We start from the raw sequence: 19,119 nt of genomic DNA on the forward strand, positions 1-19,119 counted from the left end.
GCGCGCGCGCATGCGCGTGCCTTCTGCAAAAACTGACCAGAATTTCATTTCCCACACAGGATTAATAATACAACACAAGCCTCTGTTCCCCCTTTAATGTGGTAGAAACATGCATTTTTAACAGCAGTTCAAAAAATGCAACACCTAAGAATGCATGCATGATTAAACTTTAACGAGTGAGAAAAAAATGTACTCTGAGTTTTGATATTATAAGAAAAGTAGCATTGGATACATGTACTGAAGAAGTATTAGGAAGGAAGGAAGGAAGGAAGGAAGGAAGGAAGGAAGGAAGGAAGGAAGGGGGGGGAGGGAGAGAGGAAGGGAGGAAGGAAACTAGGTGTTTGCAAGTTTCCTTAGTCCCAACTGTTTTCTATCAATTTGGAGTCAAGGTAACCAGATATCTAGGAGTTTCTTCGAAAGCTTACTAGTTTTCTTTCCTTGGTGAAGTTTTTTAGATACTTACAATCCTGACCAACAGGGGTCTGAGCCTGACTTTTGCCTCTGTGCCTCCAATGATGAATCCCACCCCCCAACCCCCACCACACATACTCCCATAGGGATGTTTCTTTTACCAGCTTCTAAGAAAGCATTACCAGATGTTTTCTTTCCTTATTGATACTTGATTTCTCAAGTGAGCAAGACAAACTTAGGAAACATGTCAATAATAGGCGAAAATAACAGAAGCTTCCATCAGAATGGGCCTTTGTGAATCGCTAAAACTATATCCGTTTATATCCCATCTCATTTAACATCACAACACGCACTGGACAATCTGAGCTTGGAATGACTTGCCCCTGGATAAAACAGCAAAACATGCCCGCAGTCCTGGCACAGGCCCCTTCATTGCTGCGTCTGCTCCATCCCGGTGCCTTCCGTAACCCTACAGGGATCAGTGTGGTCATGCTTTTGCTTGGCAAGAGCTGTTCATTTATATTGATAGGATCTTTCCCTTTGATTCAAAAAGTAAATACATTGGGGAGTTAGGAAACCGGAAAGAGAAAAATCCAAAACTCTTTGTAGAGAAAAACGCTTTTTCTAAATAAAGTGAAAGAAGAAAGAAAAAGGTATCACTTTCTGTAATGGCAGGATTTACTTACAATCCGGGGATTATATTGGTCCAGCCCCTAAAATGTGCGGTGGTGGCTGTCTCCCTTCTTTCAGAGTGGGCCTCTTGTTAACTTGAAAGACATCCTGTTTATGCCCACAGATCTAATAGCGTCACTCAAAAAGTAAGATGACATTCAAAGGAAGTGCTGTTAAACAACGTAAACCTCCCTCTCGTCCTTGTCTCTGACTGAAGTGAACAGAGTGCATTTTCTGTCCTGCTTGGTGGGGGCCCCTGTTTTGCTCAGGTCATAATTGTCAAGGCAAAAGGAGAGATGATGACGTTCAGTGATCTGGCCAAGGCAATCACCAGAGCTAAAGCAAAATGGCATGCTGTTTGCGAAGGGGGAGACCTCAGCATCGGTGAGCTTCACCTGATACTGTGGACACTGCGTCAGAGAGTAGAATGGCTGGAAAAGCAGTTCATAGGTGGTTGAAGTATGTGGCATGCATACTTCCTGAGGGTCCGGAGAAGCAGTGTAAGGTGGTGGGTGATATATGATTGGACAATTAGGGCACTGGCTCCTGAGAAGTAAATAGTGGCTTATTATTTATTAAAAAAAGAAGTGTGGGTAATAGGAAGTTGTAGTATAGGATTGCTTCTGGTGGCGGCGGGAGGGACCTATGCAAATCTAAGAAGTCCTTAGAGCTGATTTTTATTAAAACACTGAGTTTTTCATGACTCTACTTATAAGAAAGGCTTTATCCATGATTAGAATTAAAAACTAAAACTATGACTTGAAAGAACCATATTATATAATAGTAGCATGTTAGATATTGAAATTTAACTGAGTGCTTTTGTGTTTGAAAAAAATTAAATCTGAGATGAATTTCTCGGGTGAATAAAAATAGTCTATATTAACGACTCATGAAGTTCCCGTGTGTTTGCAGACTTATCAGACCACACCGAAAGCTAGAGCAAGTTCCTCAAATTAAAAGCCAAAAGCCAAAGCCATGGGCTTATCAATTGGATGTAAGATCCAATGGCAACAACAACCCCAAAGAAGCCCTCTCGTGTGTGTGTTATTGACTAGATAGCGCTGGAGGAGAGCATGGCTGCGGGGCATGTCCCACATCTGCTAGCTCCCGTCGTCACTGCCTTTTGTTGTGTGTGATCACAAGCATTGGTCAGATGACAAGTATTTACTGAGCACTTAACTCTGTGCTAAGCATAGAGAGCACAGTTGGGAAGAGGGTAGCCGAGTTCCTGTAATGGCACACTTGCTTTCCCTTGGTGCTAAGCAAGCATTTATAGGAGAACAGGAGGCCCTGGAGCCACCACATCCAGGCACTGAGGCTCATCTGAGAGTAACGGAGACTTTCGGAGGAAGGAATGTTGAAGGGATATCCAAAGGATGAGTAAGAACCACGAGGCATTATTTCTCACTACGCCCACTGGAATTAGGGGGACTTGTTCGCCTAGGACAATGTCTGCAAGAACTCTTCACTCTGAATCCAACAGCATGATCGTCTTTGCATGCTAGGCCTGGAGGACTCAGCCACTCCAAATGCAGAGAAAATGAAAGTTGGTCTATCTTGGTCAATGGTTTTATTTCATGTATATTTTGCCTAAGAGCTGGATCCTTCTAGGAGTTAAAGAAAATCATCAGATTTATTCTACACTCTGCTTAAAGTCACTGAGATAATCTTCGGTTCTCTTAAGTGAGGTCTAACACCACCACATCAGAATCATGTGGCAGGACTTATGCAATGCAGATGCCTGGACCCCACCTCAGGCAGACCAAGGCAGTCATCCCTTGAGAGTGATGTGCAGGGGACGACAGGTGTCTGTATTTTTAAAGAGCACTCACTAATCTAGACACCATGTGTTTCAGAGTCCAGAAAGAGTGCACTATCTACGTTGAGGCCAAATTTATCTCACTTTTTAATTTTAGTACAAAATCTGGTTTTGCACTTTTTTCCCCCCCTAAGACTTTAACGTTTGTTTTATTTACCAGTTTTGCTTTATGTACCATTCCTGGGCGGAAGTGACATTGGCTGCCACAGGTTTTTTCAAGTATTTTTATTTCTCGTGTTCCCATCTCTTACAGAGACACTAGAGGGCAGCATATGGCCACAGAACTTGCCATCTGGGATTCAGAAAGGGGAAAACCTCAACAGACTCCGCTTGTGCTGGGAAGCAGAATGTCTTTGTTTTCAGCCATCCTAGATCCCAGTTAGCCTTTATCACAATGAATGCTTTTGCCTGTGGTTCTATTTCATTATATAGACAGGACCTTCGTGTAGAAATTTGAAAGCTAGGAATCATGTATCCACACCTTGATTTCGACGGAAATGGTCAGAAATGGGCAGAAGTCAAATGCTCTTTCTCAGATAAAAAGAATTCTATGCAGGTGACCTTGTTCAAATTATCTTTCATGACACTGCCGGGCTCTCAGGGGGCTGTGTGCCTCTCCCTGCTGATACAGTTTTGCTTTCATCTTTATTTCCCAGCTGTTTGTGTTCTATTCCCTCTGGCTATTATGTACAAGATGCGACATGCAATGAAAAGAGCAGCATAAATTTGCTCTCTGCAATGAATTTCTAGCCCAGCTGTACATTCATTTAGGGACTTCTGAGTCCTGACCCCTTCAGAGAGAGAAAGGGTGGGTGTAATGCCTTCTTATGTTCCTTCTCTTTCTCCTACATTGGGCAACTGTCTATGTTTGTATGTGTGTGTATATGGGAAGGAGTTAATATTTATTAACTTCCTACTAAATGCTAAGTAGATTGAAATCAGGTTATGTTATTTAATCCTTCCAGTTACCCAGGGATTCAAATTGAGGTCAGTCTTACTCACTCATTAATCTAGTTCCAAAACAAAGATAGGGAGGAAGGATCATGTTTGGGCCCCATCTTCAATGGGTATCTTTCTTTAAAGCATTACTTGTTTATCCTTTAGCAAATTGAGGATAATTTACTTGATGGTGGGAAAAAAAGATGAAAGATTCCGAGGTGCATAGAATACAGTGCCCTCAGGTGGCCACTTAGCAAAACTACTTAAAAGTGAATAATTCATTTATAGGCTACATCTGGGTCAGCCCAGACAGCACCTCCCGCTTTGTTAGTTGTCTCAGACCCCAAATCCCTTGCCCCTAAGGACTTTGTGTGAGTTCCCCATCTATCTCCTATCTTGTCTCTCCCCTTCTTACCACCATGACCACAACCATTATCTGCTCCTTACCTTCCTTTGATCCCTCCCAAGCAATCACCTGCTATTGTGTATCTTGCTACCAAGCCACCAGAAGTTTCCCTAATCAGAGACACAGAGATAGCCCAACTGTGGCTTTCTTTTCAAATGCCTTCAATCTCTAAGTAAAGAGTTGGGGATCAACGCAGGCATACCTTGTTTTATTGCACTTCACAAATGTTGCATTTTTTACAAATTGAAGGTAAGAGCTTCCACCAGCAAAAAAAAAAAAAAAATTACGGTTGGCAGGCCTGGAACCGAACCTGCAATACGTCAGAGATATGTCTGTAGTGGTCTTGCTCTTATCATCAGGGCCTCACACTAGCCTCTATTCCCCAGCTACATACCGGCCCCGTCCTGAAAGGAACATCGCTGCCCCCCATTGTCTACCCTTGAAGTTGCTGTTGGATAAATCCTTGCCGCGGTGTGTCAGTGATCCAGATTCTGTTCCTGAGCCCTGAGCATGTTTGAACATGCCCAGCTGTGTCTGTTCATCCATAGGACGTTTGATAGCTCACTCGCCTTGGCCAGATGCTTTGCTCAAATAAGAAATTATAAAAAAAAAAAGAGTCTGACCCTGAGCTTAGCCTTAAAGCAGGAGATGACATAGAAAATGGAGGCAAGCTCCTGTTGTTGTCTTGTTGGTTAGGCTCTCTATTGGAAAGAGATTTACTCACATGACTTCAGTTCATGGGAAATTATTTTAAGGATGCATTAGGAAGTAAGAGAGATGGATCCTTTCAGCGAGCCATGAGGCCACACAGAGTAAGAACTTGGTTCTAACAGCCATACTGGAGTCTCAAGGGCAGCCCTCCTAGGCGTTCCCTTGGTTACACATCTCCACTGCTCCCTCACTGGGTGCCCCAGCACCCACCGTCTCGCTATCTTGCCTACTCCCACTACTATCTTTTCTCCCTCCTCTCCTGTCTGCCTGCTGGCTTCTCCTGCTCTTGCATTCTTCTGCCTCGTGGCTTCGACCTTTTGCTTTTGTTCCTGTGTTTTTTCCACGTCTGTCTACGCTCCTCTTCAGCTTACTTTCTAATTCCCCCAAAGACACGACCTATCTAATACCGTGAGTGGACCAGTCTAGAACACACCTTCATGGGTTTTTGCCCTGCTGCTGATGGTAGGCTTACTTAGGTCAACTAGCTGTAAATGCAGAGAGATTTGCATGGCATAAAATGTGAACTTGAAAGATGACCTCTTGGGAGAAGGCTCAGAAAGGAGCAGCGTGTTTCAGAAGGGCCCTTAGTGTAGTGCCGTTTTGTGAGGAGGGGGAGCATTAAGGGCTTTTAAGCAGTTTAGAGTTATGATGCACTTTAGAATCCATCCTTTGGCTTCGCTGCAGAGAATAGGCTGAGTGAGGCAGGGAGTGGGGGTTGGGAAACACCACTTGGGAGGCAGTCATCATGTATGGAACAGAGACAGTCAGGCTCTGAGTAACTAAAAGAAAGACTTGACACTTTTGTTATTCCTTTCCCATACAAGCATTGAACGACAATTAGAGATATGAAACTATTGTCTCTCTCCTGATGTCTCCATAGAATTTCCAAGCTTTGCAGAAATCAGCCTCAATCTATTATTTTTTTAATAATGCCTTTGTCAGTTTGTTTTAACCCTCTCACTGCCACCCCTAATGAGACATTATTTCTTTCCATGCCCAGTTGTTGAGACACACTGTTAAAATTTGCCCTGGAAATTATTCTCACTGCCCACCCCCCCCATGCCCCTTGGACCAGCTTACACAACTGCAGCAGAGTTTAAGTTCTTTATTTCTTACCACCAACTTTTTTTTTAATTTCTTCACCCATTGTGATTGTTTTGGAATCTCTTCTACCTTAGGCATAGTTTTCTATGTTTGTTTGTTTTTTTTCAGCCTCTCCAACTACATTATTTGAAATTTCTCTTCCCACCATTAGGATAAATGACCTTGGAGACAATCGGGTCTAACCTACTCTTTTTACAAACAGATGTGCTCAGGCAGCTAGTTAGTGTTTTATATTCAGTTTTTTAATTCCCAGTTCAACACTTTTTACAACAGACCAGGGAAAGTGAGTTTTATTGCTCATATTAACCTCAGTTGACTACTAGTGACAGTCTAGAGCAACGTCCTGAAAAGAAATCTGAGACCTTCTGTGGACTCACTGGAAAAAAGTATCCCCATGGTCAGTGATAGGCACACGATCGAGACTGTTGGTCATCTGTTTGCTTTTTACTTCTGGTACAGTGTTGATGGCCCTCACCCTTCCCATTTGCAGTTGTTTTGGGGTAGGTTTAAAGCCCTAAAGCTGGTTTCTGCTCACCCACAACACTGGCTGAGCTCTGACCTCCACAGGCCTTGGCTTGTGTGCTTGGAATAGCTGAGAGGAGGTGATACACCAGGAAAAACAGCTTTCCCCAGTCCTTCCACAGGGAAGTGTGGGCTCCTGGAACTCTGAACCCAGTGCTCACATGCCTCTCAAACAAGGTGCCAATTTACCACGTCCTAGTGGGGCAATGATTAGATAAGCTGATCCCTTACAGCTGGTGATATTTATGCTGTAGAGAAGCAAGTTCCTGCAGGTGCTCGGAGTTGGCTTCTTAGGGTCAGGTGATAGCTCACAAGCTCTCAGCCTCATCATAGCTGGGTCTCCAGGGCTCCTCCCTCTTCAGGGAATGTCGGGAGAGAATCTAAGATGTCTTCCCACGGGCTGAGCCTTCTCCGTCAAGGTATCAGTATGTCAAAGCCGATGGAAAAGCAAGTTTGGCAACACCTTTCTCCCTCAAGAAGAACGTAAGTCTGCAGATTTGCATTGTTCGCAGGCATCCCTCTTTTTTTCTGAAGGGAGAAGTAGATAAAGGTCTTTTCAGTGTGAGAAGCATAAACTCATTCAGACTAACAAGTGACTAAAAGGGGAAAAGAGTGAGGGCATAGCGGCGTTCAAGGAAGCCAGGAGTAAGAAAGCGAAAGTTTAAGGCTGGAGCTCACGAGAGCCACATTCAGGAAAGCTGGCAGCAATACGCCAGCCTCTTCACCTCTCTTGGTCTTCATAGGGGCTGTGTTCTGCCTTCTCTCAACTTCCCAGTGCTCTCTCCCTCAGTCCTTTTCCTCTCTGCATGCTGGCTTTCTGTGCTTTCACCAGCATCGGCCAGCGTGGCCTTCTCAGACCTAGCTTTCCACTCCTGACCATTCAGATACCCAAGAGAGACTCACTTGAGTTCAGGCGTCCTAGTGCCTAATTCTTGGGAGAGTAAATTTGGTTGGAACATTCATTGTCCCTGTGACCAGGACAATGGTCAAGGGGACTTAAGGGACAATGGGAAGATATGACTGCTCTGGATTTGTTTTAAGAAATTTTTGGACAAGGTACTTGGGGTATAAGTGGAGCCATCAAAGGCACCAAAGCTGATCTTTAAGCTGCTGTGCAAAAATTAGGGGATGGGGTTTTCATACCCTGGAGCAAGGTTTGGGGGTAGGGGCTGCAGTCATCAAGATGGTGGAAAGCTGGGCATTACATGGCACCAAAGTGTTCACATGACTAAACTCACAAGTGCTTGGGTGAACACAATTATTTTGTGGGTGGACTCAGAGACTAGTGATCTGCGGTCAGAAGCAGCACAGGGGATAGAAAGCCGGAAGCAGAAGTCAGAGGCTTGCTGCAGTTCCCGGGGAATGCTCGATTTTCATCCTTTGCGGAATTGGAAAGATTGGAACTAGGCTCCTAGACCTAGAAAGGACAGAGACCCCACTGACATCTGGGTGAAGTTATAGTTGTTCATTATTGATTCCAAAAGTAGGTATCACTGTTATTTTCAGGCAGTTGTTCCATTTAGTTTGGGTTCAGTAATAATGCGGCTCCAGCCCTCTTTCACCATGACCCAGAGGAAAACTAGGTTCTACCCCAGTCCTGCACAATTCCTCATGAGCCATGGATCAAAATTGGAATAGACTGGAAAGCTAGGCGGCCGTAGTACAAAGTCACCTCTCCCAGTGTGGAGATGCTGCGCAGCCAGTCCTGCCATCTTCAGTCATGTACGAAAGCACATTTTCCACAACACTGCTACTCTTGGCCCGCTGTGTTTCATACAGTGGAGGGTACCGCCTATGCTCCTTCACAGGAACCACATGAGTTCAATCAGGCTTTCTTGTTAATGCCACATGGATGTGGTTTTCTATGTCTGCTGTTAAAAAGGGCCCTTTCTTGGCTGTTTCAATTAATTATTGTGGTTTTTCTTAAAGATAATGCAAGAAGCAATAGAGCACTATAATTAAGAACACAAGCTTTGGGGTCAGACAGACTTGGATGATATAGCATCTTTATGTGTGCCTTTAGGCAAGGTGCATCACTGTCATCTCCATCAGCCTCTGCTCTTTACTAAAAGTTAGCCAGGAGGTTTTATCTTGGCTATATGTTATCTCTTTTATTTTCATAACACACTGGTGAGATTGCTGAACTTAGTTAGGCCCACGATACCATGATGAAACAAAGGTAAGGCTTAGGGAAATCAAACATCTCACCTAAACAGTAATGATAGTAATATTAAATAGTAATAAGTGTTTTAACCATTGCTGAGGCTTTATCACATCCCATGCACTATTATAAATATTTTATACATGGGACCTCATTTAATTCTCAGCAGTGCAGCATGTGATCAGCCAGTATATTCTTTGAAGCTCCAGGGTTTAAAACAAGGGGAGACGCATAAGGCCCACCTGCACATGACAGGTGTTGGCAATATTTTGGCCTTGTTCCCGTAATGACAGCTGATCCGGCATTCCTAGATTTTTCTGAGGTTGCTGATTAACATTCCTAACAGCCGGGCTATACCAGGTTCCCTCCTCTCTCTCGCACCCTTGCTCCCTGTTCCTCACCCACCTCAACACACTGCTTAGATCTCCCACCACCGGTTTCCCTCTTGGAGTCCAGAGACTCCTCAAAGCCTTCTTCAAGCACTTTAAGGTCCTGTCCTAAGGTGCCATATCGAAAACACAGCATACCTTTGGCATTTACAAACTTAACACGCATGGTTCCATCTATTTTTGAGAAAGTTCATGGTCTGTGACATAATTATTTGTACTTTTTCTGGGACACAAGTTTGAATCATACACGGTGACAGGGTGATATGCCAAACTGGCTGTCTTTGTGAGACAAATTGTCACGTGGCCTAGAATCTGTCTTTGCCCTCTATTCAGAGCTGTATTACAATAAACTACCTTCATGATTCTCACATCATAATTAAGTCAACGAATAATGCATTTATTGAGTCCTTATAGGCCAGACACTGTGTTCAGGACTTATATGTGAAATTATTGAAGTAAGCATGATGTTCAAATATCATCACGCTGTGCAGAAACTGAGGTACAGGTGAGCCAAATGACGTGGCCAAGTTCACATACCTGAGAAGACACAGGGTTGGGCCTTGAGCGGAGCCTTTCAGGCTATTGTCTGCCTGTCCCAAGACCTGGTTATGACCACTGCAGGGGCAAGGAGTTGGGATGTTCTGAGATGGAAGTCACAAATGTCTAATCATTTTCTGACCATGAGGGTGACCCTCCATCTGCCCAGACATGGTGACCACCTGACAGCTTTAAAATGTACTGTGTTGAGACATTTGTACCACATACTGGTTTAGAGGAAATGTTTTGGCTCATTGCCAAGATGATTTTACAATCGTTTTACATTATAAAACATAACTTTAATTCAAAAATTTTAAAATTATCCAGTCTAAGCTAATCAGAACTGAAAATCGTGGCTGCAGCCCGCTTTGGCCAGCCGCAGGCAGTAGAAGGGGCATGTCCATCTCCGTCCCTTCCTGCTGTCATCTTCCCAGAGTTTGTTGACTGGGGATGTTAACTGATGTTCGGACTCTGATCTGGTAGATCCCTCAAGCTCACTCCTTTCATGGGGTACTCCTGGGTTCATCCAAGTTTCCTCTGCTGGGACCTCCTGCCCTAAACCTCTGTGGAGCGGCCATGCCTTCTGTTCCTCCACACAAGCTCTCACTGCCGGGGTCCTTGATGTATCCAGGGAGCCCTGCCTGGCTGGCCCTCATTACACATGAGGCCTGAGTCTGCCCACGAGAATTCCCCATGCATCATCTGCCCCCTTAGCTGGGCAAGTGCAGCCCATTCCCAATGCTGTCATTTCTCTGCTGCTGCCATAGGCTGTTTAAAGCTTTCTTAGTATGTCAGGCACCTGTCCTATTCCCCCAACTGCAGGAAACAAAGCAAGTTCTCCAGGAAACCTGAGAGCCTTCTCACTAAGCTTGGGGCTAGACTGTAGTCTCCCTTTAAAAGGGGACAGTAGTGAAAACTTATTGCATTAAACTTATTACCTCAAAAAATTATTCTTAGACATCTTTCCAATTTCTGACCTCTTATTGTTGTGATGGTGATGTTCTTCAGGTAACTGAGGAATTCATGACCTGAGAACCAGTTTTTTATCAGTTACTTTATAAATTTTGCATTTGGATATCTGTCTCAGACTCGCATTATCTTTTATCTGTTGTGTTGGCACTTCCGTCAGAACTTAAATTTTGGTATTCTACTTCACAGGTGTGGTCTCTTAATCTTTGTAACAATTGGGTGAGTGAGATATTAGTGCTTTTATATTTCAGATGAGAAATGGAAACTCAGAAAGGCAAAGTGAGTTGCCTAGAGATAGAATTTGAACCCAGGTCTATAGAAGTATTTAAATACTGCTATCATCTATTTGACAACATATTAGAGGGGATTTCTTATGAGTATCTAAAGTGAAAGCACTGATTTTAATCTTAGGGGAAAATGTCCTATATGACTAATAAAAAGTATTTCCTCCTCCATGTATAACTTAGTTCTCCAAACTTCTACAGCACTACATTGTGTAGTGCTGAAAATTTCACTTCTGGTAACTGCAGAAGAACTGGACATTTCCATTTTCACTTTCCACACACTCTTCCCATCCCTGTACTTTATATACTAGAACCTATATGTTGGTTCTATCTCCTTAACCCCTGAAGTCTTCCTCAAATACTATAGCCAAACATATGTAATTGCTGTATGTCGTTAATATGTGGCCTATAGAACATTTTCATGTATAGGTTTTAAAAACAGGCCCAGGCAAATACAGTATGTGGTTGGGTGATTGGAGATTGGCCTATCAACAATCATCAGCTTGTACCAGAGGGCTATCTCCTAGTCCATGCAACTGTTAAAGCCCTACATTTTCTTAGCCTTCAGGGAAAGTTCCCCACATCTCCCCGCCCCCCTTTTTTGATCATTGCTGTTAACTATTTGCATTTCCCCATAAGAATAATTTAAGTATTGGAAGAGCAAAGTATTCAGAGATATGCCCTAGGGAGTGACACTATTCCTGCAGGACCTGACGACCTGATTGTGATTATTCCATCTTTTAGGCACGGAAAGAATTTCTTCTTTGAAAAAATACAGAAAAGTTTAGGTACTTAAGAAATAAGTTTTATTTGACTTTACGAAGCTCATAATATTTTAGAAGCGTTTGTCAATGTCTGTTAAGTTTCTTTTGTGTGTGTGTGCTTTGTATCTTATTGTCCTTTCAAGCTATCCAGGAAACCACTGGTGGCCTTACCCTTTTATCCTATATATCTAAGTTGAGATCAGATGCTATTTTGTTTCACCTGCGTTAAACAGGCCACAATGATGGGAAAAGCTGTCCTTTTGCACCTACCCTGTACCACCACTAGATCTTTGCCACCCAAAATAAATGTTCCTTTGTTTGGAAATAGGAAAATTACATTTCTTTGAAATAAGAAAAACTATTTTGAAAAAGAAATAGGCAAATAGCTATCTAGAGCTACTCAACATCTTAGGAAAGAGAACAGGTTTGCACAGGGCCTCTTACTGGCCCTCTGTTATTAATCGTGTTAATTTCCAGAGTAGTCATTTCTAAACTCCTCTGTGTATTCTATTTCTGTCACTGAGAGGTTTTGAGTAAACATAGGTAGTGTGGTGCAGGAAGAAAAGAGATAGCCTGGGAGTCGTTGGCTTGGGTGCCAGTGTTTTTCTCCTTGTGCTGGTTGTATTGTCTGGGGCAGGTAACTTACCTTTTCAGAAAAGTAGTTCGCTCACCTGTCAGGCGGGGATAATAAAAATAACTCTGTGCCTATTGTGAAGAGTTGGTACGAGGATCCAATGAATATGAGATGGCAAAGCACCTGTTCAAACTGGGGCACTGTGCACGTGTAAGGTGTAACGATATTTGTGAGACAGGGAACCTCTGTAAGCCGTCTGCAGCCTCAGAGAGTGTCAGACAGTGAGTGGAAAACGAAACACAAAATGGTGACAGGATTTTCTGCTGCTAAAGGATATCTGAGGTATCTAAACTGGCTGTCACCTGCGTGGAGAAACAGGAAAAATAATGAAAATATTTGAACTCTTTTTTTTCACCTAAAGGTAAATTTACGAAGCCATGAGATGAAGTTAGCTGGGCATGAATTTATATTCCTGAACTCCTATTCCATCTGCCACAGTGTCACCAGCGTAGAGTGGGTTTAAAAGAAGATGGATTACCACATACACCTCCATAGCAATTTCGCTTTATTATTTCCCATTTAACATGCCCACCAGCTCTCCCTCACACTATGTTGGCCAAACACACAAACAAAATCTATCTTCATGTTGTACATTTTATAATCATACTTAAAAAAAAATTCTCCTTCTCGGGCAATTTTATTTCAAAAATATCAGCTAGAAACAGAAATTTTTGGAATATTGAAAGCGTTTTCTGTCCTGTCCAGAAACATAATGTCAATATTAACTCTCAAAGGCTCACTACAGGAAAACATTAAGTCCTGAGCTAAAACCTGAGTGGAGTCACTCCACCTGTTCACACACAGATATTAAGTTGGGCCAAGGATGAATGCAAGTGTCCTACTTATCTCTTTGTGGGAGACTTTTGACAAGTAGCTGACATATCTAAAAACATCAAACTTGGGAGTCTTAAGAATTTTACCTACTGGTGAGAATTTTGATAGCTAATATTTATGGTCACGGAAACAAATTGACTTGGTCTTGGTGAGATTCCTCCACATGCTTATGAGTCTCCCATTGTCCCGGGAATCTGTTAATTCACTTGGATTCCTGCTGACAGTTATTACCATTAGTTTTTTTATTTCTTCACTGGCCAAGATCTCCAGAACGTCCCTGTATTTTGTAGTAGTGGAGCTGTACAAATTGGCCATTTGGCATATACAGTGTGTAAACCAGTGCAGATGAAGTGAAAATTATCATAGTTGCAGGAAACCTGGGCTTGGAATCACACCCTGCCATTTTCTGGCATTGGAGCCTTGGATCTTAGTTCATGTGACATGTGTCGACAATAACCTTTATTTTGTAGCTCACCAGGCAAAACCCAAATGAAACAATACATGTGCAAGTGCTCGGTGAAGTTTAGAATACGACACCAATGCCAGTTATTGTTATAATAATAAAGTATTTTCTGGTTTTGACCAGGGCAATTCTTGACACTGATTACCAAGCAGGGAGGAGGCCCTCTCTCACGCAGCAGGGTTCTATGCATTTAAAATCAGCTGTCTCGGTCATTTTTGTGAAATTCAATATTTTTTAGCAGAAGCAATATACTGTTGGCTGTAAGCGCCTACTGTAGAATCAGGAATGCCTGTGTCTGGCAAGAAGCTAAGAGCTATATGTAACAGACCGGGACTGTAGTCCCAGGAGTCCTTGGGTTGCAGCCCAAAGGCTAGATGGGGTGAGGCATCTGCAAACTCACAGGGAACGCAGATAGGGATTAACACATTTACCAGGGCAGAACATCATGGTCTCATGCAGTTAGCTCAGCTCTGTTCTATGGCCACACACAGTAAGTGCATGCCTGTCTTACTTACAGGGTGACGGTAGAAGAATTTGGAGAAATAGTGTAAAGTGCCCATAGTGTGAAGTGCGCCTATGGGGAGGCTACATGAGTTTGGTCATATTTGTAGGTGGGGCAACAGAACCACAGAACAGCCAGAGACAGAATGCAGGAAAGGGCCAGGATAGGCTGAAATTCATTTTCCCACAAGGATTTTGGCACTTATTTTAATTGTAAAAGAAGACACATGAATATGTTCTCATTGCCACACATTGATACCCTAAACTGTTTCTGTACTTCTGTCTTTGTCTGCCTCTCTCTACATATATATCAATTACATGTCAGTTAAAATTGGTCATGAATTATCCTATCAGAATGGGGAAAAAATATCACTGCATTGCATTATTTTAATGAGCTGGATGATTTCACCTCTATTGAAAAAAGTGGTCAATAGAAGAAAAATTCTCCACAGTTAACGTCATTGTTTCTCAGTTGGAGGGAACCAGTGATAAATAAGAGCATCATAACCATAAAGTCTTTACTATGTCCTTATTGTTTAGCAGATTATTTATTGAATGCAAACTGCTAATTCATGTATGCATTCAGTGACTCAACAGATAATTACTGAGTGCCTACTAAATGAAAATGAGAATATAAAGATGCTTAGTTCATGGTCACTTCAAGGTATTTATAAAATAGGGAGATAAGACATCCACACAAAGAACTGTGGGAGAGATGGTAATTGTTGGAAAAGGGGTTCAGAATCTTATGGAGATTCAAAGATCACACTTGCCTGTGACTGGGGAAACAGGAATACATGACCCAGGGGAGATTTGAGACGAGCCCTCAAAATTGGATAGGAGTTTGAAATGGAACGTTGTTAGAAGAAAGACATTCCTCATGATGGAAGTGATATGTACTGTAAAAAATGATGGAGAAACGTGAGCATGAAGTATTGGAAAAATGATGAAAAAACAGATTGACTAAACATTGTGTGTGATATAGGGAGATGATTGATACTATCTTAACTCTCTGCCTGACAAAAGTTATTGGAGAAAGATTGTTCAAAGTTTAGAAAAAGTTCCTGAGACTGGAAAATTCAAATTCTTGGACACTACTAACCTTGGGCTTTGTTTAGAAGAGAGGGAGAGGTATTGAAGAAATTGGACATAGTGGGGAGACTGATCTGATGTTGATGAGAAGGCTGGGTGGAGGCAGGGACACCAGGTAATAAGTTATTGCATGAAAGGTGTACAAGGGGAAAGGTGGACAAAACTGGAAAAGGGAATGAAAACGGAGGGACGAATGTCAGAAGTATTGGTAAAGTTGTTGTCAGCTCTTGGCAGTAGTTTGAATGTAAGTTGTGAGATATAGAATGAAGTTAAAATTTTTTGAAATTTCGTTTTGGGTAGCAGGGAGACTAGACATGTGATTTCTATAATATAGGTCTGTCTAGACGTAGTTTTGCACTGTGTGTGTGTGTGTGTGTGTGTGTGTGCGTGTGCGCGCGCACATGTTTTTTGGGGGGTAGATGAAGGTCTGATTTTAGGCTGAAGGTAGAAAGCCCAGATAAGCCTAAAGATAAGGATTTACAGGTATTTCCTATAGAAGAAAAATGGGTTGTTCGAGAATTAAACCTTTTATGTACCAAGGAAGACTAAGGTGTATAGAAATGAAAGGATAAATCAAACTGATAATCACTGAGCATCTCTTCATCAAAGAGTTTCTAAAATTAACCTGATGATTTTCATAGAGATCTATGAAAGACAGATCTTGTATCTCAGAGTAAAACATCTACTTGAATTGCCAGGTTTGACTTAAATATCTGGTGCACTCTGAATTTAGACGTGGTCTTAGTGTTGTTCAGCCCATGTGTGGTTCTAAAAGTTTTCATGTGTCTACTCTTGAGCTCCAAAATGTTAGAGAAATATTAATGACTTCCCATGCTTTTGCTTTTGGTAGTTTAATACCATTTATTTAAGCAGTCACAATAAATACTGACTTTGGCTTTCTCCCTAGCGGGAAAAAAAAAGTGTGTGTGTTCCACAGGGATTATAGATAATTTTTCTTCCAACAGGGCATATTATAAAAAGAGGTTTAGATTCCATTTGCCTCCCAAGGAAAAGCTGTATTAAGATCTGAAGTTGTTCCTTTGTGGCTATGCAACACAAGATGAAAATTAATGATACGAATTTGGGGGCAGGGTTTAATTGTTCCCAGGGGTAAGGGAATGCCCCTTTCCTGCCGAATAACTCTCAGAAACTAGACCAGCCTGGGTGCACTTTTCCTACCAGAATTGAGAGGAAAGAATTGAGAGGAAAGTTAGAGTTGTCCCCATATTTGCTGCCCAGAGTCCAATCCTCTCATCAAAGCCTCCAGAATTGTTATTTCTCTAGTCCAGCCAGAAGGAAAGTAACACAATGTGTATTCAGCATCCCCCCCCCCACCCAAATGTCACTTATAAGAGATTGCAGGAAACTTCTTAAGTTCCCCTAGAGCAGCGGTTCTCAACCTGTGGGTCGCGACCCCTTTGGGGGTTGAACAACCCTTTCACAGGGGTCACCGGGGTACTCGTGTGTGGGCGTATCTGCATGTGGGCCTGGAGACGGATAGAGGAGCGGTGTCTCGGTTCCTAAGACCATCGAAAATATGTGTTTTCCGTTGGTCTTAGGCGACCCCTGTGAAAGGTTGAGAACCGCTGCCCTAGAGTTTTAGCTCTCCAAATCTACAAAGCAGTTGTCCTTTTTATGTATGCTCTTTTTAATTGGAATGAAGGTGAGATGTTTAAGAGGCACCAAATCATACATGTGCATAAACAGGAAAGCTGACTCAAAGAACTAATTATACCTTGACACTCGCATTCTGCTGCTTAAGGTGGAGCTTGGAGTCCTTGCTCTAATTGTCTTATGCTCCCTCTTTTAAGAGAAGAAAATACCTCTCACACCACTTCATTTCATGTGCTTTTGGTTGATGGCTCCCGGACCATACCTCGCAGCTACACCATCTCTTCCCTAAGGCCCTGGTTTATATCATCTGATCCCTATAGGATACTCCTAATCAAATTTCACGTGTTTAATGGTAAAAGTAATTTCATTCCCTCTCTCCAAGTGATCACTGCTTCAAATTTCCTCGTTTTCTAGCTTGCATGGCATGTTTTTTGGATTTTTTGGTTGTTGTTTTGTTATATTTTTAAACCAGTAGTCATAAATTCTATTGGGCTACTCAAGCCATTCCTTTGTGCTTAGGCAGCACTACTTATCAGGGCCCCTTTGAAAACTACTCTCTTCCAGCCAGGTCTGATCTTTTCGGTTCTTTTGTGAAGGCTGTATTCATTTTGTCTTTTTGGTACATCTGTGCTGTTCCCCATGCCCGCCACCTATATTTATGTCATCACAATGTGATGTACCCTATACTTTCTTCTGGTCTAAGGTCTTCCATGATCTCTACCTTACAATCAAATCCATAAAAGCCTTTTATTTCTCTGATTTTTTTTTAAGATTTTTATTGGGGAATTGGGGGGATGGGAACAGTGCTGGGGAATTGGGGGAAGGGGAACAGACAAGTTGCTGTCGTTTTGTTCTTCAGTCTAGTTGTGGAGGATGTTGCTTCACTGGCCCAAGTTGGCACCATCATTGTGCTCTTCCCGGGCGAGGCAGATCAGTCGCCGGCTTCTGGACGGCCACTCACTGCGGCTGCTGGCCGCTCACGCTGGCTGCTGGCCGCTCACGCTGGCTGCTGGCTACACACGGTAGCCCATGGCAACCCACTGCCGCAGGGGCTGCAGCCTATGCCGATGCCTGCGACTCATGGCATCCCAGCTCCAGGTTGAGCTGGTGTTCAGCATCTTAGCTGTGGAGGGCAGTGTCACTGGCCCTCATATGTGGGATCCGAACCGGGGCCCTCTGGCATCCCAAGCCAGCTCTTAACCATCGTGCCACTCGGCCGGCCCTTATTTCTCTGATTTTATAAGGCACATTTGGCATGAACCTTACCACGTGGCCCTTGGGCTTCATAGAATTCTTGTGTTTCTTACGCTGTTTATATCCAATTAGAAAATATTTATGAAGCGAGTCCTCTGTTTATGTTACCAGGTTCAATGCTGCTGGGTCTCAAATGGAGTCCATCAAAGGAGCCTCTTGAGTATATTGCAAGGCATACTTTAAGTACACAAATGACTGCAAATTAAATCAAGTAAAATAGGACATGTAAATTTGACATCGTGACACTCTAATTATACTAGAAACAAGACACTGGACTTGCTCTTCTGTGTCTCTCAGTGCAACCAACCTAGAATGAGGTGCACTATAGATGTGTAGTGCTTACCAGGCATGCTAACACAACCACACTAGGAGCAGCCGTGTGCTGAATGCATGCTGTATACCCAGTGCTTACACACGGTCTTCATATCCCCCACAGCCATACAAGGCAGGCATTGTTAACCCATTTCACAGATGAAGATCCTGACTCTGAAAATAGTTATGTAACAACATGCCTGCACTGAGACCGCCAGTAAGTGGTACAGCTAGGGTTTGTAGCCAGATAATACTAAAAAGGTAAAAAGCCTGTGCACTATTCTCTACTCATGACTATCCAACTATTAGGGAATGGATACTTGTGATATCACCTCAGATCATTCACACACACACACACACACACACACACACACACACACACAACCCAGGGGTGCCAGAAAAATGTATACACATTTTAAGAGATGTTATCTATGCTCAAGCAGTAGTTCGCTGTAATCAGAAGTGTCTGGACGCTGAGGGTAACCACTTTGAGCACCTCTTGTAATTGCAGAAGTCAAATGTGATTTGTATTCAACTTTTGTTATTGGCATATATTGAGTACTACAATTGATGCAGTTTTTTCCTTTCTTAAAATGTGTATACATTTTATGGCTCTCTCTCTCTCTCTCACTCTCTCTCTCTCTCTCTCTCTCTATTATATACACACACACACACACACACACGTGTATGTATGTATACACACATGTATACATACATACACTAGTGC

The 19,119-nt window shown here is 42.7% G+C and overlaps 1 protein-coding gene across 32 annotated transcripts in view; it reads left to right on the top strand.

Annotated features, from left to right (window-relative positions):
* The window catches only part of NRXN1 (neurexin 1), a 1,140,616-nt gene that overhangs the window by 573,131 nt on the left and 548,366 nt on the right, over window positions 1-19,119 (top strand). The gene's annotated exons all lie outside the window — the stretch shown is intronic.

The sequence above is a fragment of the Hipposideros armiger genome, unplaced genomic scaffold (genome assembly GCF_001890085.2).
Source record: "Hipposideros armiger isolate ML-2016 unplaced genomic scaffold, ASM189008v1 scaffold_435, whole genome shotgun sequence".
Classification (NCBI taxonomy): domain Eukaryota; kingdom Metazoa; phylum Chordata; class Mammalia; order Chiroptera; family Hipposideridae; genus Hipposideros; species Hipposideros armiger.